This window comes from Hemitrygon akajei, chromosome 23 (assembly GCF_048418815.1).
Source record: "Hemitrygon akajei chromosome 23, sHemAka1.3, whole genome shotgun sequence".
Classification (NCBI taxonomy): Eukaryota; Metazoa; Chordata; class Chondrichthyes; order Myliobatiformes; family Dasyatidae; genus Hemitrygon; species Hemitrygon akajei.
Window position 1 is genome coordinate 32,974,269 of NC_133146.1, and position 25,716 is coordinate 32,999,984.

At 41.6% G+C, this 25,716-nt stretch overlaps 1 protein-coding gene across 11 annotated transcripts in view; it reads right to left on the bottom strand.

Annotated features, from left to right (window-relative positions):
* Positions 1–25,516, bottom strand: part of sgms1b (sphingomyelin synthase 1b) — a 90,478-nt gene extending 64,962 nt beyond the window's left edge. For 4 of the 11 annotated variants that reach the window (XM_073027350.1, XM_073027340.1, XM_073027343.1 and 1 more), the window contains exons 1-3: positions 24,992–25,117; positions 23,921–24,091; positions 15,790–15,850 (exon numbers count right to left, since the gene is read on the bottom strand). The gene's annotated coding sequence lies outside the window, so the exon portion shown is untranslated. Of the gene's footprint in view, positions 1–5,557; positions 5,703–15,789; positions 15,851–23,920; positions 24,386–24,991; positions 25,118–25,385 lie in introns of those variants that run through there. The other 7 variants (XM_073027351.1, XM_073027342.1, XM_073027349.1 and 4 more) reach the window with 5 other exon arrangements.
* Positions 25,517–25,716: the final 200 nt, after the last annotated feature.

Here is a 25,716-nt window from a genome sequence, read left to right on the forward strand (position 1 = left end):
TTCTAGTTCTGTGAGATTCTTGGGCCGTCATGCATGCACTGCTCTTTTGAGGTCTATCCACAGATTTTCAATGATGTTTAGGTCAGGAGACTGTGAGTGCCATGGCAGAACCTTCAGCTTGCTCCTCTTGAGGTAGTCCATTGTGGATTTTGAGGTGTGTTTAGGATCATTATCCTGTTGCAGAAGCCATCCTCTTTTCATCTTCAGCTTTTTTTACAGATGGTGTGATGTTTGCTTCCAGAATTTGCTGGTATTTAATTGAAATGTTTCTCGTGCCACTGGCTGCAACACAAGCCCAAAGCATGATTGATCCACCCCTGTGCTTAACAGTTGGAGAGGTGTACTTTCCATAAAATTCTGTACCTTTTTTTTTCCAAACGTACCTTCGCTCATTGCGGCCAAAAAGTTCTACTTTAACTTCATCAGTCCACAGGACTTGTTTCCAAAATGCATCAGGCTTGTTTAGATGTTCCTTTGCAAACTTCTGACACTGAATTTTGTGGTGAGGATACAGGAAAGGTTTTCTTCTGATGACTCTTCCATGAAGGTCATATTTGTGCAGGTGTCGCTGCACAGTAGAACAGTGCACCACCACTCCAGAGTCTGCTAAATCTTCCTGAAGGTCTTTTGCAGTAAAACGGGGGTTTTTGATTTGCCTTTCTAGCAATCCTACAAGCAGTTCACTTAGAAAGTTTTCCTCATCTTCCAGACCTCAACCTTTCCTGTTAACTGCCATTTCTTAATTACATTACGAACTGAGGAAATGGATACCTGAAAACACTTTTGCTATCTTCTTATAGCCTACTCCTGCTTTGTGGGCATCATTTATTTTAATTTTCAGAGTGCTAGGCAGCTGCTTGGAGGAGCCCATGGCTGCTGATTGTTGGGACAAGGTTTGAGGAGTCAGGGTATTTATAAAGCTTCGAAATTTGCATCACCTGGCCTTTCCTAACGATGACTGTGAACAAACCATAGCCCTAACAAGCTAATTAAGGTTTAAGACCTTGGTAAAAAGTTATCTGAGAGTTTAAATCTCTTGGAGTGCCCAAACTTTTGCATGATGCTCCTTTCCTTTTTTTCGACTCTAAAATTGTACAAAACAGAAATAATGCATAAATCTTGCTTAAAATGTTGAAAAGAATGTTTCATCTTTCATTTTATAACTTTTGGAGATCAGTTAATCTTCTACTCACTTAACTTCTCACAGTAACATAAATTTTGACCAGGGATGCCCACACTTTTGCATGCCACTGTGTATGACTTTCCTGGCTGAGACCAGTTCAGGTGTCAACTTGGATCAGCTTCTGCAGAATCACATCAGTATACTAAAATTGCATCCCAGTTTGTAATCAGTATCCTTGTCTTTTTCTATTTCCATAGTGATGCTAAACCTAATGGATCAAATCCAGATTTGTATCTCCCTTTCCATGATGGGTTTCCTAAATACATCTTAAGTGTATTTGAGTAACCTAGAGCCCTCCATCTCTTTTGCACTTATAGCACCTCAGTTAACATGTTTAACCCGCTATCCATTTTAATCTTTTTCCAATACTCATCAGACACAACCTTGCAAATCTACTCTTTAACTTTCCCTTGGTCTGTGAGGCATTTCCAACTGTGAGATTCGTAGTCATTTCCTTGTTTCAACCTAGGTCAACTCATTAGAAAAATCTCATTTGAGAATGGTTGATATGGAAAGATTATACAAACTAATCTTTATTTTGCTTTCTCAGGTCTGTTTCTCTCCTTTTTTTTTTACAAAACTCCCCATCTTGCTGTCAAACTGCTAAAACCCTCTCTAATGAAAGTAAAAACAACCTGCAACAGTGTTGGCCCCAGCTCTGCTGAATAGGTTTCCACTGATGGCCCATGTATCTAAGATCTCCTAGACCATCTCCAGCCAAATGCTTAGCAGAGTAGGGAATTTGCACTGCACATAGCACTGCGTAACTCATTCCATTTTTCTGCTTATGGTTCTCTAACAGACCAAACTTCATTTTCCACCAGAGGATATCTTCAAGAGACAATGTCTCACCAAGGATGCACCCATCACCAAAGATCCTCACCCTCCAGTTGTCCTCTTTTCATTACTACTATTCAGGTGGAAGGAGACTGAAGACCCATGCAACAACGCAGGACCACCTTCCTTTCTGCCATCAGGTTGCAGAACAGTCCATGATCACTAACTCATTATTCCTTTTTCTGAACTGTTGTAATTTTTAGTGATTTTCTATGTATTGCACAAAACAAATTTCACATCAGCCAGGTCAGTGACAGTAATCTTAAGTCCAATTCTGATTCTTTCCCCTTCAGAAGTTCTGTGCAACTACTAAATTACATCCTTAACCTTGACAAGGATAGCAAAGCACCAGCAGAGACGAGATAACATCTGGCACCAACTGTCCACTTCTCTGACAATAGAATGTTCTATACAGTAATTACTTTTTTGCTTGCATCTAACATCTGCTAGATCAACAAATATACCAATAAATTAACATCTTTTATTGTCTAGCTATATCAAAACATTTTGTATTTAGAGTGAACAGACTGTTAATACTTTATTTTTGTAAAGTAGCATAGGCAGGCATTCTATTTTGGCAAAGCAAATAATTTGGACAATACTAGCATTCCTTTATTGTAAAGTGTCTTTATTTTCATGTCTCTGTGAGGCACAGTGCCAAATCTACTTAGAAGCAAAGTTGTTGGAAAAATCACTGTTGCTTCTTAGTAATTTACATTTTTTAGTAGAACATGCTGTCCAGAGCTTCACTTCATACTGCCTAGACAGAGTCAAAACCACTTTCGCTACAGTATTAGCAACAAAAAAAAAGTCATATACATAAATGATAGCAAACACGAGGAAATCTGCAGATGCTGGAAATTCAAGCAACACACACACAAAATGCTGGTGGAATGCAGCAGGTCAGGCAGCATCTATAAGGAGAAGCACTGTCGACGTTTCGGGCTGAGATTCTTTCTCAGGACTAACTGAAAGGAACAATAGTAAAAGATTTGAAAGTAGAAGGGGGAAGGGGAAAATGCGAAATGATAGGAGAAGACCGGAAGGGGTGGGGTGAAGCTGCGAGCCGGAAAGGTGATAGGCAAAAGGCATACAGAGCTGGAGAAGGGAAAGAATCATGGGATGGGAGGCCTAGGGAGAAAGAAAGGGGGAGGGGAGCACCAGAAGGAGATGGAGAACAGGCAAGGAGTGATTGTGAGAGGGGCAGAAAGAGAAAAAAGGAGAAAGAAAGAGGGTGGGAGATAAATAAGGGATGGGGTAAGAAGGGGAGGAGGGGCATTAACAGAAGTTAGAGAAATCAATGTGTCTGTCAGAGAAAGCAGGGTCTCCCAGTGGCCACACATTTTAATTCCATGTCCCATTCCCATTCTGATATGTCTATCCATGGCCTCCTCTACTGTCAAGATGAAGCCACACTCAGGTTGGAGGAACACCACCTTATATACCAGCTGGGTAGCCTCCAACCTGATGGCATGAACATTGACTTCTCTAACTTCCGTTAATGCCGCTCCTCCCCTTCTTACCCCATCCCTGATATATTTAGTGTTTTCCCCCTCCTTTTTTCCCCTCTCTCTTTCTGCCCATCAGTCTGCCTGTTCTCCATCTCCCTCTGATGCTCCCCTCCCCCTTTCTCCCTAGGCCTCCCATCCCATCATCCTTTCCCTTCTCCAGCTCTGTATCCCTTTTGCCTATCACCTTTCCAGCTCTCAGCTTCACCCCACCCCCTCCGGTCTTTTCCTATCATTTTGCATTTTCCCCTCCCCCTCCTACTTTCAAATCTCGTACTATCTTTCCGAATCGTTGACAGTGCTTTTCCTTATAGATGCTGCCTGACCTGCTGCGTTCCACCAGCATTTTGTGTGTGTTACATAAATGATAGCTTTATTTTTGTCAAGCATTATTCTTAAAGGGCAGTTTTTCCCATGTCAAAATAACTTCAAGACTAAATATCTTTTGAAATTAAATTTACTGCCTTGAGACAATTTAGTATGTTCTATTCATCCTCATCTTTAAAGAACTCAAGATATTCTTTACTATACATTTGGTCAATCTAACTTCTTAGTATTCTCAACTAATGATAGCATATTGTTCACTGATCCAATTCTCTCAGCCCTCCTAACCGCAAGTATTTTTGAATACATGAACATCAACACAAGTACATTTCCAAATTTGAACTACAGAGCCACTTGATTTACATAACAGTCAACTGACAGCTTCCACAGGATGAGAGTGAAACAGCCTGTAACTGTCCTCAAAATTAACCTCATGAATGCAGCTGGCAGAATAATTTTCTCTTCCTGCTGGCAAAAGTGCAGAGCTTGACTGAATCTTCCTGTTATACATATCAATAAATTTCCTTTTTTTTGTTTCTGACGTATATTAGGACTAAATGTATTCAAAAGTGGAATATTGCAGATTTAATGAACTTTCTGCTTAAATGACTCAAATTAGTCCAAGATAACTTATTTTGCTTTTTAACTAAATGTGTCTACCTGATTCACTACAATAAATTTTTATTGCAGCTCCAACAAAATTTATTAGCAAATGCAAAAGGCTTTAGTACCTTCAGTAGTGTTTTAAATGCATTTCCCTATGAACAAGAGGATGCAAAATAATGCTATTTTGCAAGCGGATTGCAAAAGATATTCAACTACCCTTTAACCTGAAGTTGTTTAAATAGGCTAGTGGTAAAATTGCAAAGTCAAATTTTCATTTTTAACATCTTGATTTTACTTCTTGTTTCTCTGCTTCAGTGTGAAGAAACATCCTTCAGCTGTAATAGCCAAGAAATAGGAACACAATATGGATTAATATCATGTTGTTCAGCAGGGTGGACTATTCAAAAGCCACAACTCATTGCACATCTTTTTGTTCCAATCCCTCTGCCAGAGTTTCCAATTTTTTTAATATAATGGACCAATACATTAAGCAAGGGGTCTATGGACCCCAGATTAGGAACCCCTGCTCTATGTGAAACCAGTGGTCTACTGGTGATTTAATGACTTCATCAAGCATGCAAGCTAGCAGGTATTATAGGTCTAACCCCATCAATGAATAGATATTAAATATTTGATTAACTCAATTAACAAGTTGCTTCCCTCAACACTTTCTGGAAGGTATTTGTTGTTGTTGGTAAGCACGGCCTTTATTGCCTACCTTTAGCTGCCTTCAATGTGATAATTCACCATATTCCAGAACTGCTGTAGTCTTTCACATGAATGTGCTCCATACCATTGTTACTCTTGATTAGTTGTTTGACTACCTACTATAACTCACAACTAGTTGTGGTACGACTGTAGAGCTTGAATCTGATCCAGTGTCTGGGATAACTTAACTTCAAAGCTTGCATGTCATTTATCTTGTCCTGTGCTACAGCTTCATATTATTGGAATCCTTAAGGCATTCCTGATCTTGCTCCCTGCATTCCTCAATGAGATGGGTATTTCTGCCAGCTTGATAGCAATGGTAGGGTAATAAACATAGTACGCCACAGGATTATAGGTTGTGCTGATATATCTGTTACTGTTGATCACCTACCTCAGGGATCTCCAGTTTTCAGCCTCCAGATCTATCCCTGTCAACCCCATTTAGTACCTTTTTATGCCATAAAACACAAAAGAATGTGCTTTGGCATCAAGGGACTTCAGCCTCCACAGGGCTGTGGGATCATGGAAAAATCCATCTGATAGAAAATGGCAAGGAAGAAGTAGTTTTAAGATCATGTGACATTGAAGAATAAGGCCATCTGGCCCATCAAGCCTGCTCCATCATTCCATTTTACACCCCATGTTGGCTCATTTGCCATCTGCACATGATCTGAGGCTGCTTCTACCTACCATAGCATTGGCAGCTCTGGTGGATCTATGCTGTTACAGTGACAAGATGCATCCAGGAATTACCACAGGAGAGTGCAACACATTGCATCCCATATATAATTCTGTAAGCATGCCCATATCAGGCTGTTGCTGGACCACTCTGAAGAACACCTATCCCAATTTAGGCTTTGAAGAAGATTAAGCTGGGATTGACACACACTGCCAAATAAAGTGCCTAGATAGATGCCAAGTCAGCTGTCCAGTTGCATTCTTTTTTGTTTAAATGAAGCAGTACTAGGAATCTACACATGGCACAGAAACTGAGGATTCTGAATTGGTATAGAACTAACGGGAATCAGGAAATGATTGATGGAAAACAAAACAAACTATCCCCACCATCCAGGTCATGTGCTCTTCTCGGTACTATCAGGCAGGAGATACATAAGCCTTGGTTTCCACACCACCGGTTCAGGAACAGTAATTAATAAACTTACTCTGAACAATTTGTATATGATTACATGCTTTATTGATTAGAGGACAACACGCCAAGAGAAACTTGGAAGCTGAACAAATATTGGCTATGATTGAATCTAGACATAAAGTGCACACTCTGAACATAAGAAAACAATGTTATGTATTGATAAGGGTTTGAAGTCCAATTGGTGAGAATTATACACAGGTCTCCGAACAGTAGCCAGGATGTGGTATAAATTATTACAGGAGATAGAAAAGGCATATTAAAAGAGTAATGCTATTATCATGGGACATTTCAATATGCAACTAGACCGGGGAAAATCAGGTTGACACTGGATCCCAAGAGAGGGAATTTGTAGAATGCAACGAGATGGCTTTTCCGAGCAACTTGTGATGGACCCCACTAGAGGAAAGACAATTCTACGTTGGATGTTCTGTAACGAACCAGATTTGATCAGGAAGCTTAAGGTAACTGAACCCTTAGGAAGCAGTGATCATTGTAGCAATCATGATAACATTCACCCTACAGTTTGAGGGGGAAAATCCAAAGTCAGATGAATCAGCATTACAGTGAAGGAAAAGGAATTACAGAGGCATAAAAGAGGAGCTGTTAAAGTTGCTTGGAAGGGGGCACTAGCAGGGATGATGGCAGAACAACAATGGCTGGAGTTTCTGGGAAGAATTCAGAAGGTGCAGAATAGATACATCTTAAAGATGAAGCGGTAATCTTAAGGGAGAATGAGGCAACAGTGAATGACAAGGGAAGTCAAAGACAGCATAAAAGGAAAAGAGAGGGAAAAAATAGTGGGAAGTCATAGGGTTGGGAAGCTTTTAAAAACCAACAGAAAGCAACAAAAAAGCCACAAGGACAGTAAAGATGAAATATGAGGGTAATAATATAAAGGAGGAAACCAAAAGTGTTTTTTTTCAGATATTCTGTATAAAAAGTAAAAGGAGGACGAGAATGCACATCGGACTGCTGGAAAATAATGCTGGAGGGTAATAATGGGGGACAAAATAATGGCAGATGAACTTAAAAGCATTTTGCATTAGTTTTCACTGTGGAAATCAGTAGCAGCACGCCAAAAATTTAAGAGCATCAGGAGGCAAAAATGAATGTAGTTGGTATTTCTAAGGAAAAGGTGCTTGGGAAGCTGAAAAGATCTGCAGGTAGACAAGTCAGCTGGACCAAATAGACTACACCCCAGACTTCTGAAAGAGGTAGCTGAAGAGATTGCGGAGGCATGAGTAATGATCTTTGAAGAATCATTAGATTCTGTATGTCTAGAAAACTGGAAATGTCACTCCACTCTAACGAAAGGAGGCAGAGGAAAGGAAATTATAGACAAGTTAAACTGACTTTATTGGTTGGGAAGATGTTGGGAGTCCAAGATTAAGGATGAGGTTTCAGGGTACTTAGAGGCACATGATAAAATAGGCTAAAGTCAACATGGGGAAACCTTGCCTAACAAATCTGTTCGAATTCTTTGAGAAAGTAATATGCGAGACAAAGTAAAGTCAGGGGATGTTGCTTAGTTGGATTTTCAGAAGGCCTTTGAAAAAGTGCTGCAAACGAAGATGCTTAACAAAAGAGCTTATGGCATTACAGGAAAAATATTAGCATGGATAGACGACTGGCTGACTGGTAAGAGGTGAAGAGTGGAAATAAAGGTGACTTCTTCTGGTAGGCTGTCAGTGACTAGTAGCATTCCGCAGGAGTAAATGATCTAAGTAAGAAATGCAGCTACGATCTGCACAAGGTCATCAAGGCAATGAAACAACAACACAAGGAGAAGATCCAGATACAACTCTCTGCTAACAAGACACGCAGTTTATGGCAAGGTTTGCACACCATCGCAGACTTTGAAGCTATTGGTGTTGCCAACATCGCTGCCTCGCTCCCAGATGAGCCAAGTCTTTTTTTAATGCTCGAATTGATATTGCTAACACTGAGCCCCCAAGGAGAGCTGCCGAAGTGATCAGCACCTTGGTCATCTCTGAGGCTGAAGTATGCAGGTGTTTCCAATGAATAGACAGTCACAAGGCTGTGGGACCGGATGGCATCCCAGTGGGTATTTAGGGTATGTGCGGAACATTTTTAATTTCTCCCTCTGCCAGTGTAGAGTGCCCTTGTGCTTCAAAACATCCACCCTTGTCCCTGCACTGAAAAAGACCAAGGTAACATGTCTACACAACTGGCGTACTGTCACACACACCTGAATAATAAGCAAATGCTTTAAGAGGCTGGACAAGGGACTACATCTGCAGGATGCTACCACCCACACTGGACCCCACACACAGCTTGGCTACTGACACAACTGATCGACAGATGACGCAATAGCCACAGTTCTACACACCGTCCTTACACATCTGGAGAAGTAGGATGCTTATGTGAGAATGCTGTTCTTGGACTACAGTTCAGCTTGACAAGAATGTCAAAAACCTTGGGCTTCACCATGCCTTGTGCAGCTGGATCCTGGATTTCCTGTCAGATCGCCGGCAGGTGGTAAAAATGGGTTCCCTCACCTCTGCCCCTCAACACAAGTGCCCCTCAGGGCAAAATCCTAAGCCCCCTCCTTTACTCTCTGTATACCTATGACTGTGTGCTGTCGCCACTCACAGCTTCAACCTGCTAATTAAATTTGTTAATGATACATTGATTGACCTTATCTCAAATAACGAGGCAGCCTACAGAGAAAAAGTCATCACACTGACACAATGGTATCAAGAAAATAACCTCTCCCTCAATGTTGCAAAAACAAAGAGAGACAGACAGACATACTTTATTGAACCCGAGGGAAATTGGGTTTCGTTACAGCCGCACCAACCAAGAATAGTGAAGAAATATAGCAATATAAAACCATAAATAATTAAATAATAAGTTAATCATGCCAAGGAGCTGGTTGTGGACTCCACGGGGAATGGAGACAGGCTAATCCCTGTTGACATCAATGTATCCGGGGTTGACAGGGTGAACAACTTTAAGTTCCTCGGCATACACATCACCAAGGATCTCATGCGGTCTGTACACAGCGGCTGTGTGGTGAAAAAGCACATCAGCACCTCTTTCACATTAGATCTTTGAAGTAGTTTGGTATGGGTTCCCAAATGCCAAGGTGCAATTGAGAGCATCCTGACTGGCTGCATCACTGCCTGGTATGGGAACTGTATCTCCCTCAATTGCAGGAGTCTGCAGAGAGCCCAGCACATCTGTAGATGTGAACTTCCCACTATTCAGGACATTTACAAAGACAGGTGTGTCAAAAGGGCCCCGAAGGATCATTGGGGACCCGAGTCACCCCAACCACAAACTATTCCAGCTGCTACCATCCAGGAAATGGTACCACAGCATAAAAGCCAGGGCCAACACTCTCCTGGACAGCTTTTTCCACCAGGTCATCAGACTGATTAATTCACACTGATACAATTGTATTTCTATGTTATATTGACTGTCCTGTTGTACATACTATTTATTACAAATTACTACATTGCACACTCAGATGGAGATTTTTACTTCTCATGCATCTGAAGAATGCAAGAAATAAAGTCAATTCTATTCTAATGCACTTGGAATGAAAAGGTTAATGTATGAGGATCATTTGAAGGCTCTGGGCCCGTACTAGCTGGAGTTTTGAAGAACAGGGGCGGGGGGGGGGGGGGGGGAAATCTCATGGAAACCTATTGAATATTGAAAGGTGTGAATAGAGCGGATGTGGAGAGGCTGATGTTTCCTAGAGTAGGTGAATCTAAGACCAGAGGGAAATGCCTCACAATAGAGGGACATCCATTTAGAATAGAAATGAGCAGGAATTTCCTTTGACTGGTGGTGATGAATCTGTAAAATTCAATGTCACTGACAGACGTGGAGGGCAAGTCATTGAGTACATTTAAAGCAGAGGTTTAAATGTTCTTGATTAGTCAGGGCATCAAAGGTTACAGAGAGAAGGGAGGAGAATGGGGTTGAGAGGGATAATTAATCAGCCATGATAGAATGACAGAGCAGAGTTGAGTCAATGGGCAGAATGCTTTACTTCTGCGTCTATGTCTCATGGTTGTATATGCAAAAGCCAACAAACGATGCAAATACAAAGAAAAAAGTGATAATTATTATTAACTACGTAAACAAGCAGTATCAAGAGCATGAGATGAAGATTCCTTGAAAGTGAGCTGATAGGTTGTGGAAGCAGTTTAGTGATGGGGTGAGTGAAGTTGAGTGAAATTATCCCCCTCTGGTTCAAGAGTCTGATGGGTGAGGAGTAAAAAAAACTGTCCATGAACCTGTCAAAGAAAATGCTGGAGTAACTCAGCATGTCAGGCAGCATCTATAAAAGTGAATAAACAGTCAACATTGTGGACTGAAGCCCTTCATCAGGAACTTGGTGGTGGTGTGGGTCCTGAGGCTCCTGTACCCTCTTCCTGATGGCAGCAGCTAGAAGATACAATGACCTGGATGGTGGGGTTTCCTGCTGATGGACACTGCTCTCGTGTTAGGGCTCCATGCATATGTGCTCAGTGGTGGAGAAGTGTTTACCCATGATGAACCAGGCTATATCCACTACCTTTTGTAGGTTTTTCTGTTCAAGGGCATTGGTGCTTTCATACATGGCCGTGTCATGTATGGCAACCAGTCAAAATAATTTGTTTGGATACACTCGTCAATAACTGCTTTCATAAAGTCCTGACAACCATGATTATACTCATTCAGATCCTCTGATGAGTCCTTGAACACGATCCAGCCCACCAACTCAAAGCAATCCTATAGCCGCACCTCAGCCTCCAGCGAGACCTCTTCATTGTCCTTACTTCTAGAGCCTTGTTTTTTAGTCTTTATCTGTATGAAGGCAAGAGTACGAGGACAGCAGATGAGATTTCCCAAAGTGTCATCTAGGGATCAAATAGTAGGCATTCCTAATGGTAGTATACCAGTGGTCAAACTATGTTGGGATCCCTGGTGCTGCAGGTGATATGTTGATGATAATTAGGCAGAGATTGCTTCAAACAAGCCTGACTGGATGCACTGACAATGATTTGAAAGGTGTAGGATGTTTCTTGTTAGCTAACTGCAGCACTTAATATCTTGAGTGCTGGCTTACATCAACATCTGGTGGTATGTAAATTGTGGTCAGGATCATGGAGAACTCTCTCAGTATGTAGAATGCTCAGCATTTAATCGTTAGATACTCCAAGTTGGGGAAACAAGAATGACAAGACTGTTGCGTCCATGCATCACAATGAGTTTATCATGAAGCACAGACCACATCCCCCCACCTTTTTGCCTTCTATGAATCTGCAGTCCAGTCCATTCAGTCTATCAAGAGCCCTTGGATCTGGTTGCTGAATCCAGTGTACCTTTAGTTAGCCATGTCTCTATGAAACATAGGATGTAGCAATCCCTTATTTCCCTCATATACAACAAGGCTGACCTTAAGCCATCAAGTTTGTTCTTCAGTGTCTCCATATTTACTAACAAAATACTGGGTAGAAGGTGGTTTGTACCCCATCGTTTCAGTCTCCCTGCCCCTCTTTTTTTTTTGGCCACATACTTTCCTCTGCTTAAAGGTGCCATACCTGCATTGTTGAGAGTTAAGTTTGTTGAGTCCTTCAGAAGACCATGAAATCACTAGTTTGTTGTGATTGTTCAACAGCCATGGTGGGGGGAAAAAAATTTAGTTTCTGCTAAGAGTGAAAAGCAGGTAGCAAAAAGCATCAACACTCCAATCTTAATAAGCTAAAGTTATTGCCTAAAAATAAAGAAATAGAGACCTTAAAAAATCTATGGAATTAAAGTCAACATTATTGTATTTTAACTATGATTCTGAAATAAGCAAGTGCACAAAAAGTGAATGTAATAAACTGTCAAAGTTTTCAAAGCTTGTTACAAACTAATGCTGATCTGTTTTTCCAACTATTAGAGTACTAATCACAAGTTATTTATATAAAGGGGGAGTAATTCTGATAAATTTTCTCCTCTTAGATTTGTCTGAAGCAAACCCCAATGGCCCTATTGTTGCCACAGATGTGATGAGCAAGGAAGACTAGGAATGAAATAAAAGCATGATCCAGATCCATTAATGACACTTTATCACATATACATTGAAACATACAGTGAAATATGCCATTTGCATTAACACCAACACATCTGAGGATGGGTAACTCGCAAGTGTTGCCACACATTCTGGCGCCTACACAGCATTCCTACAATGCTCAGCAGAACATCACAGAACACAACAAGCAACAAAACAACAGCAAAACAAGGCGCATTCCTCCCTTCCACCCACCCACACTCACAGTCCTCTAACCCCAAAACAGTCCATCATCTTTAGCTTCCAGTGATCTCCAACTGGTACTCAGATTCCGATAAGGACATGCAGATATTGGGCGTTTAGCTACCCCATTGGACGTGCAGAAGCGGGTCACCAGTCAATAGGTCTCAATGTCTGGATGTCCGATTCAATCTTCAACATTGACCACAGGACCCGCCAATCACTGAATACTAGCCTTGAAAGCCAGACTCGCTGATAATGGGACCACTCAAACTTCAGACTCGACGATTCCCAAACCCAAGGTCATCAGACTTTCCTGCCCACAGGAAACTCCAACTCCGCAACCCTCCAACAACTCACTGATCCTAGGAAAGCCGCCAGCCTTCATCCACGCTGGTACGTCGGCCGGATACTACATCCATATCACTGTCCTTCAAATGCATAAAGTGAAACCCCAACTCAATGTTGCTGGTTGTGGATTATGTACATTTCCACCCAACACTATATCAGAATCAACTCGAGTGAATGCACTACTACTACTATTTGAGTTACTGTCGCCTACCTGTCAGCTTGAACAGTCTGACCATTCTCCTCTGACCTCTCCCATTAACAAGGCATTTTTGCCCACAGAACCGCCACTCACTGGAGGCTTTTTTACTTTTTGCACCATTCTGTAAACTCTAGAGACTGTTATGCCTGAAAATCCCAAAAGATCAGCAATTTCTCAGATATTCAAACCACCCTATCTGGTACATCAATCATTCCACAGTGAAAGTCACTTAGATCACACTTCTTCCCCGTTCTGATGCTTGGTCTAAATAACACCTGAACATCTTGACCATGTCTGCGTGCTTTTGCATATTGTGTTGCTGCCAGAATGGATACTATTTACACTGAAGAGGAGGTAAGTGGGAGGGTGATGCACCTCCAGTGTTTGATCTGAAAAAAGGCACGCCTCTGCTTTTCTTCCCCTTTACAGGTGTCCCGTTTTTCGAACATTCGCTTTACAACACCTCGCTGTTACGAAAGACCTACATTAGTTACCTGTTTTTCGCTAACAGAGAAGGTGTTTTCACTGTTATGAAAAAAAGCAGCACGCGCCCCAAGCAGCCAAGCTCCTCCCCTGGAACTGCATTCTAGCCGCCTTTAAACACGTGCCTGTGAGCATCTGTGCTTTATGTTGATTTATTTTGTGCATCAGTTAACAAGATGAGTTCTAAGGTATCGGAAAAGCCTAAAAGAGTTTGTAAGGGTGTAACACTTAGCAGAAGACTAGACATAATTAAGCGTTTCGATCGTGGTGAACAAAGTAAGGACATAGTGAGTTTGGCTAAGGGTTTGTGGAAGTTGACGAAAATGATGTTGAAGAGGTTTTGGCATCCCATGACCAAGAACTGACAGATGAAGAGCTGATGAAGAGGAAAGGATAACAATTGAAACTGAATGCAGTAGTGAACGGCCCAAAAGTGAAGTCGGCCAGGAACTGAACGTGAAGTTCAGTTCATGAGATTTTGCCATGAGATTTTCACTGCAATTGACAACGCTGCCATGATTGCAGAAAAGTATGACTTTAATTTTGAAAGGGTACGTAGGTTTATGGCATATTTGCAGGATGGCTTGAGTGCTTACAAAGAACTGTATGATAGAAAAATGCGGGAGGCTAAGCAGTCAAGCATACTGTGGTTTTTCAAGCCTTCCACATCAGCCACAGCAAACGACGAAACTCGACCTTCGACATCGAGGCAGGCAGACATAGAAGATGACCTACCTGCCCTGATGGAAACAGACGACAATGAGATGACACCACAGTGTCCCACCACCCCAACCTCCAATGACTCAGCCTAACACACCATCATCAGTGTGCTCGCTGTCTTCCCGATTCCAGTAAGTGAAACTACACTGCACATACATTATTTCTACTTTATATAGGCTGTGTATTTTTATGTGTTATTTGGTATGATTTGGCAGCTTCATAGCTTAAAGGTTACTAGAGAGTGTGCTTCTGCTGAGAGTGCTTGCGCCATGTGTTTCTGCCAAGAGCGCTTGCGCCGTGTGTTTTTGCCAAGAGCGCTTGCGCCGTGTTTTTGCCAAGAGCGCTTGCGCCGTGTGTTTTTGCCAAGAGCGCTTGCGCCGTGTGTTTTTGCCACGAGTGCTGCTGAGAGAGCTTGTGCCGAGTGTTTCTGCCGAAAGCACTTGCATGAGATTTTCGCCACAGTGGACAGTGCTGCAATGATTGCAGAAAAGTATTCCTACTTTATATAGGCTGTGTATTTATCAGATAATTTCTGCTTTTGCTATATGTTACTGTTATTTTAGGTTTTATGTGTTATTTGGCATGATTTGGTACGTTATTTTTGGGGTCTGTGAACCCTCACAAATTTTTCCCATATCAATAAATGGTAATTGCTTCTTCACTTTACAACATTCTGGCTTACGAATCATTTCATAGGAACACTCTACCTTCAAATAGCGGGGGAAAGCTGTATAGCAAATAACCAGCAAGGTAAATGGTATACAGTATTATCCTTTCCAAAGGAGCATTTGAATGAAAGAGTAAAGCCAACATACAGAAATTCTAATGTAACAACTCATGGAAGACAGCTGGTCTGATTGACTCATTTATTGAGATATTAATGTTAAGAGAGAATGTAATGAAGCTTCTGCAGAGTGAACCATGCAATGGGGACAATTGTCCAAAGAGGAGAAATTAAACAGACTGTACAGGAATGGCTTAATTAGTGGGGATCTCTGATTGGAGTGTCTAGAATCAAGGGTTAGCGTCTCAGAAATATGCTTGAGTATATACAAGGAAGCCTTACAACAATATCTAAGCAATCTGAATTGTGTTTACTAGCTGGTAAAACAATGAAGTTCTATACACATCAAATTCAAAAAAACATTGTAAAAGAACAGAACACAGCAACATTGTTCGTATTTAGAGAGGTCACAGAAATAATAGCAAGATGAACTTCTCAGTATGATTAGCATTTACAGTCTATGATAGTTCTATGAATATTTCATTGGCATCTGTATGGCACAGAATCAAACTAGATGAGATAGAAAATGTTCCAAGTGGGTCACAAATTAATTTAAGGAACTTCCATGGAGGAAAAGTGAGCAAGTGACTATCACAATGATTCTAAGCATTTATTAACAAAGGGAATATAATACTCCAAACATGCAGTCTAATTCAAATAATGTAACAGATCATACTCACCTTAGGCTAGCAGTAGGTAGAGAAACCAGCAGTATGTTCCTCAGCGGTCAAACATCCACACCTGTATAATAAAAATCACAAGTCAGAAAATGATACATCTGACCTCACAGTTCAAAGTTAAATTTATTACAGAATCTGAAGGCAGAAGTGACATGCTCAAGAATCCTTTGTATTTTGTATCTGGTCCCTCAACTTCAGACCAGTCATGACCAGCACACAAGTAGCAACCCATTCAATTGAAAGAGACCAGTAGCCTTACATAAAAGAAAATAGTTAGTTTATTTTTCATTTTATTAACATTAATTTCAAATTTAAATTACCTAAGGCAATTTGAAATTTGTGAATTACTCTGACTAGAATACATGCAAGTACAATCCAAAAGCTTCTGACAGCAGTGAGTTGTCAAAAGTTCTGGAGCATTCCAGGATCAGAGTTTTAGATGCCCAGGCCAGAGACCCAGCATAGCTTACTCTTCTTCACTGCATAATTCTTAAATATAGAGGACAAGCTCAATTGCATTCCAAGTCTGGATAGGTTAACGTGGAAAGGTAAGCAATACAAGTGGCAGTTCTAATCCAGTATAGAAAGTAACAGCACAAGGAAAGTTACTTTAGATATTACAAATAACGTCCTAGTAATATGCCAAAGCAATCATCAAGTCCAAGCCCACTGATTCAACTCATTCAGCCTCTGCTCTTCCACAGGGATTATCACCTTACTTGCATATAAAGTGATTATTTAAAGATGTTAAGTGAAAGCCTAATTTCAGAATCAGACTTACTATATCTGGCATTTGTCATGAAATATGTTGTCTTGTGGCAGAAGGTAATAAACTATAAATTACAAAAAGAAATAGACACAGAATATAAAAACATTAACCTCCAAGAGGGTTTGAGTGCCTTAATGACTCAGAGAATTACGTTGGCTTTATGCTTTAGCTACTGCTAGGGTACTTCATGCCAAACAGATCAAAAGATACAGGATAGTCTAAGAGTGGTCCACCAGTCTTCCAGGTTCAGGGTCTCAGCTCAGGGCTAACAAAATTGTTATGGAAACAGCAATCTTTCCACATCTAAGTACAACTGTATTTCTCAGTCTCCACCCAGGACTTGTATGACTGACAGTAGTGGGAACAGAGAGGATACTACGATGGTGGAAGCTGTGAACACCACCCAAGATGGTGCATCTTCATTGCCACCCTAAACACCAGCAGCATAACAGGAAGTGATAAAAAAAAATTAAATTAAGTGCCTAGGTGCAGGTCAGTCAGACTAGGCAGAAAAATGGTTCGGCACAGCCAAGAAGGGCCATAAGGCCTGTTTCTGTGCTGTAATATTCTATGGTTCTAATGCAAAAAGAGCAAAAAAAAAAGAGAAGTTTGGTAGGGTAAATAAGTTAATTGTCTTCAGAAATCTGATGGTAGAGAAGAGGCTATTCCTAAATCAGAGTGTATATGTCTTCATGCTCTTGTATCTCCTTCTTGATGACAGCAATGAAAAGAGAGCATGTCCTGGGTGACGAGTGTCCTTAATGACAGATGCTATCTTTATGAGGCATCGCCTTCTGAAGGTGGCCTCAATGCTGGGAAGGCTAGTGCCAATGTTGGAACTGGCTGAGTTTAGAACATTTTCCGATCCTGTGCAGTGGCCCCTCCATACCATACGATGATGCAATTAGTTAGCATGCTCTCAACAATACATATAGAAAATTGCCACTGTCTTTGGTGACGTGCCAAGTCCCCTCAAACTCCTAATCAAAGATAACTGCCAAGGTGCCTTCTTTGTAAGAGCACCAATATGTTGGACCCAGGATAGATCTTCAGAGAGGTTGACACCTACGAACTTAAAATTGCTCACCTTGCTGATCCCTCTATACTGGTCCCTCAACCTTCTCTTCTTGAAGTCAACAATCAATATCTTGGTCTCACTGATGTTGACTGCAACATTGTGATATTGACACCACTCAACCAGCTGATCTATATCACTCCTGCAAACACGAGGAAATCTGCAGATGCTGGAAATTCAAACAACAACACACACAAAATGCTGGTGGAACACAGCAGGCCAGGCAGCATCTATAAGGAGAAGCACTGTCAATGTTTCGGGCCGGGTCTCGGCCTGCTGGAAAGCCAGTGAGATTGCATCTGCTGTAGACCTATTGTGGTGAAAGACAAATTGCTATGAGTCCAAGTCCCTGATTAGGCAGGAGCTGATTCTTGCTATGACCAACCTCTCAAAGCACTTCATCACAGTAGATTTGAGTTCAACTGAGCAATAGCTGTTGAAGCAGCTCACCCTATTCTTTTTGGGCTCTGCTATTATTTTCACCCTTTTTAAGCATGTGGGAACCTCTGACTGCAACAGTGAGATTGAGCATTTCATTGAGCACTCTTCCAGTTGGTCAGCACAGATTTTCAGTGCCCTACCAGGTACACCATCAGGGTTTAACACCTTGCTCATGAAAGCTGTTCTGATGTTGACCTACGAGACAGAGACCACAAGGTCATCAGATGCTAAAAGGACTTGCACAGATGCAGTTTTATTCTTCCTTTAAAAGCATGTATGAAAGACATTTAGCTCATCTGGGAGTGAAGCATCACAGCCATTCACAATGTTAGGTTTCGCCTTGTAATAAGTATTGTACTGCAACCCAGCCAGAGCTGATGTGCATCCGAATTCATCTTTAACTTCAACTGAAATTGTTCTACTGCTCTTAAAATAGCCTTCCATAGGTCACATCTGGACTCTTGTAAAGTTCTGGATTACCAGTCTTGAATGCCATAGATTTAGCCATCAGCGTATTACAAATCTGCTTTTTTATCCACTACTTTTGATTTGGGCTTGTTCAGTATGTTCTCGAAGGTACACACTGATCCACACATATCTTGATGAAGCCATTGACAACTGTGGCATATTCATTCAGATCCAAAGATGAATCCCTGAATATCATCCAGTCCACAGGCTTACAGCACTCAAACTCTCTTACCCATATATTCTTGGTCCTCACCACTGGTGCTGCAGTTTTTAGTCTCTGCCTATATGCCAGGAGTAGAAGTACAGCCAGACGATTGGACTTTAAAAAAAAATGCAGGTGTGGTCTTGATGGTGGCATAGCAGTGGTCATGTGTGTTAGCTCTGCTTGTTTCACAGAGAAAATGTTGGTGGTAGTTGTTCAGAGATTCAAGCTGGTCTGGTTGATATCATTCCACAATGCATCAGGATTCACTCTTTTGTATCTGAACATCTGAAGCATAGCTACCAACATTATAGAAAGAGAAAGGTATTGGGCATGCAGATTCAATTCCTGTGAACTGTTTTACATTTTCAAGATACATCTTGGGAAAATGTTAAGCTGTCTCAAGGACAAAACAAGACAAATGACCCACATCCAAGACAGGCAGATGCATGATTTCCATCAGTTTTTAATCTATCTTCTTGAAACATCCTCTATCACTTATTTCTGCTCTGTAGATATCAAGTCCAACCATTCCCGTATTTATATAGCAATTTAACCTCCATAGTAAAAAGTTTCAAATTCACAATCCTTTGTGTAGAAGAAATGATTGCACAATCAAATAAGTTTATCTTCATTAAGCAGTGCAGTTAACAACTACCTATACATTACACTAGTAATTACAACTTATTATACGTTGAACCTTTCTCAATGAAATGTCTACTCAGAGATATTTGCTAGAATCTAAGGCATTATAGCAACCTACATTTTTATAGTGTCCTTTAGCATTCCTAATCTCTTCAGAGTGTAACTGTAAATTGCAACACATAAGGAAAGTCAGGGCAAAAGCAACTAATGATATGCTAAGTGATGCCATAAAAACAGGATAGGGCAGAGGATCTTGAGGGAATGTCAAGGGCCATAGCAGCTCAAAGCATAGTTAGCAACAGAAAAACTACAAGAATCAGAAAAGAGAAAGAAGTGACAATAGAAGAGACAGAGTTCCCAGCAAGTCATTGGATTGGAGAAGGTTACAAACACAAGGTGAAGGACAAAAGCACAAGGAATCTTAAGGATATGGATTTTTTTTGTATTGACTACTATTCTGCCAATGCATCAAAAGGACCATAGCACTGAAATAATAATTTGCTTAACATCCTCTTTGCATAAAGTTAAAATTCCAATGAACTCATTTTTAAGGATGCAAGGTGGATTATTAGGAAAAGGAGCACAGGAAAAAAAAGCACAATTAAAAGATACATAGAAAAGTCTTTACACATCAGCAAAACTGCCAACTATGACTCCTTCTACCCACCAGGGTATTAAGTTTTCTTAGACCCTTAAACAATTGTGTATCAAATGGGGATCTAATTCATGGCAAACTCAGGAACAAGTCAGTGAAATTTGCCATATTAATTCAAAATGAAAATAGCACCCCACTCCCTGACAAAATATTCTTAAAATATTTGTCACTACAACATAATGCCTTTAACATACATCTATAAAAGCAGAATATCCCAAGACTTTTCACATATCTAATGAACAAAACCAAACAAATTAAAAAGCGATACTGGAAGGGACCAAGTACATGATCAAAAACAGACTTTCAGGAAAATTTAAAAGAAAGAATTTCAAAACTTAAAGGATTGTTACCAATGTGAGGCAAAGGGCATATAGTGTTATGGTCTTCTCTGGAGTGGAGGAAGGGATTTTAAAAAATTAATTGGTGGAAGGAAGAAGTAGGATCAAAAAATAAAAGCGCAAAATAATTGGAACTAGGAGCAAGTAGACTATCAAGCAGAAGTGACAGTACAAGACCAAGTGAAGTTGCACATTTAGTTTCAAATTCTGGCTTTTTTCCATTATAGATTTGAAATCCCTCTCATTTTCAATGACATTTTTAATCAAATGTTACGGTACAGCAATGTAGTAGACTGCACCCCAGTTATTATGCCAAGAATTTAGAAGTTTGAAGATTTGGCATGACATCTATAAACTTTGATAAACTTCATCAGATGTGCCATGAAGACTGTTTTCACTGGCTACATCACAGCCTGGTAAGGAAACACCAATACCCTTCCACAGAAAATTCTACAAAAAGTAAATGATACAGGCCAGTCAATCACAGGTAAAAGTCCTCTCCATAATTGAGTACATCTATGTGAAACATTGTCACAGAAGAGCAGTATTCATCATTTAGGACCCCCAGCACCCAGGTCTCTCTTGTCACTGCTGCAATCAGGAAGGTGGTACAGGAACCTCAGGACTCAGACCACCAGGTTCAGAAAGAGTTATTACTCCTCAACCATCGAGCTCCTAAACCAGAAGAGATAACTTCACTTGACCCATCGTTGAAATATTCCCACAGACTTTGGACTCACTTTCAAGGACTCTCCATCTTATGTTCTCAGTATTTATTGCTTTATTTATTTTAAATTTCCTTTTGTATTTGCACAGTTTGTAGCCTTTTGTACACTCTTTGTTCGTCCTTTTGGTGCAGTCTTCCATTGATTCTATTATGGCTATTGGATTTGAGTAAGCCCACACAAAAAAACCCCAAGGATCACAGACTTGTTTATAGTATGTATATGACATACATATACTTTGAACTTTGAAAAAACAGCTTATGAGCTAAAGGTAGGAGAAATATAAACAGAGGAAAGAAAATGTTAGAATGCAGGTCACATATATTTCACTCCCAACAATAACAGGGACTGCAGAAAACAAAACTCAAATATTTCAAAAATCTAATTTCAAAAACCAAAACTTTCATAAATTTACTATCAGAAATTCTACAGTTGAACATAAATGTTCTTCAATAATGCAAGCAGAATGTGAAGTGTGATTGCTCTTGTGATTCCATTATTTTCTTTATTCCACAATATTAAAATCAAATCTGCACATGTTGTAGATGTCAAAAAATGCAGACTGAAGAGCTAAGCATCCCTATTTATAGTTAATAGATTAATTTAGGGCAAGGAGCTCATAATGCAGTTCTAATATTGAGAATATTTGTATCACAGTTTGCATACACAAAAATCGTACACAGATTTTCAAGTTGACAACTTTAATCTCCAGGTACTTCCTTGCATATAAACCACATTATATGCAAAAGGCCAAAAGTTCTCAATAAAGTTCTGTGGCATCAATTAACAGAATATACTCTTAACTTCTTCCTCTGTTACATTGTCAACTGCATTGAGGCTGCTTCATGCACCCATGCTGAGCTGGTCTATTTCATCAGCATTGCCTCTAATTTCCACCCTTCCCTTAAATTCACTTAGTCCATTTATCATCTCCCTTTTCTTGATCTGTCTCATCTCTGGAGACAAACTGTTAACCGCCATCTTTTATAAACCTACTGATTTATGATTATCTTGACTATACCTCTTCCTATCTTGTCTCCAGTAAAAATGCTATTCTCTTTCTCAGTTCCTTTATCTCCACCGCACCTGTTCCCAGGATGTGGCTTTCTTTTCCAGTACAGAGATATCCTCCTGCTCTTCCATCATTGATGCTGCCCCCACCTGCATCTCCTCCATTTCCTGAACATCTGTGCTCACCCCATCTTTCCACTGCCTTAACAGTAACAGTCCATCTTGTCCTTTTGAACCACCCAAGTTTCTGCATCCAACACAATCTCCTCCACAACTACTGCCATTTCCAAAGGGATTCTACCAACAAATCTTTACCCCCCCCCTTTCACTTTCTGCAGAGATCACTCCCTCTATGATTGCCTTGTCCATGTTTATGGATAGCCTTGTCCATGGATAGCCTCCAACAAGATAGCACAAATATCTATTTCTTCTTCTGGTAAAATTTCCTCTTCCCCTCCCCTTTAGGGAATATCGTTCTATTCCCCACTCTGGCCTCTTACCTCTTCTTACCTATCACCTCGCCCTGAGTCCCCTCCTCCTCCTCTTTCTCCTATGGTTCATTCTCCTCTCCCATCTCTTCCTCTCCAGCCCTTTATCTTTCCTACACACCTTTCCCCTTTCTTTCCAGTCCTGAAGAAGGGTCTTGGCCCAAAACACCAAGCATTTCCATAGATGCTGCCCAACCTGCTGAGTTCCTTCATCATTTTGTGCGAGATACTCAAGCTGTTTTTAGATTTTAAAAAATGATTGATAAACTGACAGGGACATATAGTTTAGTTGTCTAGAAAAATGCGTACATAACAATTAACATAACCAATACTAAATCTTCCTTGAAATATGCCATTAATAGCCCAAATTACTCAGGACTATTAACTCATGCAATTCTTCTCCTCCCTATCCCGAGGATCAGGACGACTTCCACTATGGGGTGACTCAGCAGTGGAATGAATAAGAGCTCCAGTGACCCAAGTTCAATGCTGACTTACAGGACTGTTTATGTGGAGCTTGCACATTTCTCCATGATGACACACATTCCTTCCAAGTCCTCCTGTTTCCTGCTCATGCAGACTAAGGAAAAGTGTTTAAAGATTAGGACCTCAAACCAAATCCTAAGTGATCCCTGCCTGGGCACAATGATAAAACGTACAAATTCAATAACATTAAACAATTCCCTCCATGACTCACAGTCAAATTCACATTCTGCTTTAAGATTATGGTAGTTTGCTCAAAAACTGATTTTCTCCATTTCTGTCAATTGTACTTCAACATAAAGCAACTCATTTTAGATTTTTACTGCCAGAAGATTCATAATACTAACTTTCAATTTATTTTTGATAACTGGAACCCTCGAAACATACAACAGTCAATAATACAGCATCATTGTTTACTCTATTTACTTTAAAAATTCCTCAAACTCAAATAACCATGTAACACAGGATAGCTGTCACTTATAAACTTATAATTACCAATAATTAAAACACCTGCCTAAAACAACTGACGTTTCCGTTGTAATAAAGCTAATTGTTCAGAACCATCACATTACTACTAAAGTAACACGAAGAAAACTAAAACCTGAAGCAACATGACAAAATGAGCAGCTACTAGGCAGGAAACATCACGACATTTAACCACACCCACACCACGGGTCAAACGATAACAGCTCCATTCTTGTTTCCGTCGAACATCCTATTTACAAAGTTTAAAATTTACTACTAACCAAACCTCCAGCAAATTCCATAATACGCACTTCGGCTAGAATAACAACACGAGACAAGAGCTAGCACTGGATTTTCCGACCTTACCACTTTTCAGTATTCAGAAGAAATCCCTCGGGTATTCGGGTTTGCTCTCGTTAAACCATTTCCTTTATTGGAAGGAAATTTCCTCTATTTTGTCAAACTATCAAATAGATCGGAACCAACTCTAAGAACATTGACTCGCGTGTCCAGAAGTTAACATCCTTGCCGATTTACCTGAATGACAAGATATGGAAATAATTTTAGTTCATCCCTCTCCGTTGAATGGTCTAGAAATCACACATACAGTGAGCGACTTTCTCAGCGAACGCAACCGGTGATCATGGCGCAGTTGCACTCATCACCGATACAGAGACACACTTTTACAGAAAAATCTGATGAGTAAATATGTGTAGGATAGGGTCCTGCAATACTTCCATGCGGTCAGACAGGACTGGCACTAAACTGACTCAGTTCACGGCCCCACTCGTTTTGTTTTACGCGTGCGGGCTCTGGAAAGGTGTCGTCCCTGGGCTCCCTGTCTAGATCCCAGAGACAGGAGACGGGTGAAAAAACAAGTGAAGAGCGGGGAAAGAATCCTCTTTCAAGTTAAAGGCTCCAGCAGAAACTTGGCCCGGACTGCAGCCCATCGGTCCGCTGTCACCCCCCCCCCCCCCCCCGGCTCGGCGCCACACATTCCGATAGTTGGGGGCGGGGAATGGTGGGTGTGGAAGATCTGTCCCCACCGGCCTACTTCACCCGGGAGGGAAGTGAAACTTTTACTGTCAAGGCCACGGCACAGCCAGAGTCAGCAGGTTGGAGGGAGGGGGCGTTAAGTCTCCCTACCGAGAGAAGGCCCTGCCTTCACTTTGCGGTGGGTCAGGCAGCCCGGACTCTCGAGTGGGGGACTACGCAGGTATTGTTGGGAGGAGGGTGGGGGTTGAGTGACCATGTAACCCCCTCCCCACACCATCTCTCCCCTGTTGCGCAGCCTCCTCGGCAGGGGGAACACACGCATTCGCCGGCAATCGTGGCCGAAGCTGAAGCGCGGGCGGACGACGAGCGATTGCCCCCTCCCCAGACCCTCCCCTCCGCCTCCGGTTTGTCGGTAAGACAGGAGGTTGCGCTTCCACTCACCCGGCCGCTGGTGTGGAACACCGTGTCGGTCGCGAATGTTCGGCGGGCCGGATTCTCCGGCTGCGCGCGCGCGCGCGCGCCCGCCCGCCCCGGCTCTCCCCGCCCTCCCCGCGCGCCCTCGTACTCCTCGCGCGCCGCCCCCCTGCCCTTTTTTTCCCCTCCCTCTCTTTCCCAGCCACTCCGAAGGGAATTCCTCTGGCCCACAATTCACCGGGGTGCAGGGGCGACGTAGCCAGCCGCCTGCGCTCGGGTGACAGGATACCTGCACGGGGCGAGAGGAGGCAACTTTATGAGGGGAGGGGGGGAAGGAGGAAACACCGCCGGCTCTCCGAGTGACTCTCCGTAAGTGGCAACACGCACTGCCGAGCCTCTTGGGGAATGTGTTTCTGATTACCTGCCGCCGACTCGCTGAGTTGGAGGGGTTGTTTCTCAGATGGACGACGCGCACACGTCAGTTGCTCTCCAAGTCTGGACACAGATGGCGCCTTAATCGGGGTCTGGAGAGGGTGCAATATTTACACGTGCAACAGCTGTTTCTCCCTCTAGGCGGCTTACGGGAACCGACGCACTGAACAGCTGCGTCTCCTGTCCCACCATCTCCCCCTGCGCTTACACAGACGTACCTGGCTACCTGATTCTCTGAGCATGTCTGAATGGTTCTGGGTAAATGTCATACGCTCTTTAACTTTTAGGACAATCACATTGACAGACAATTTAAGAAGCTC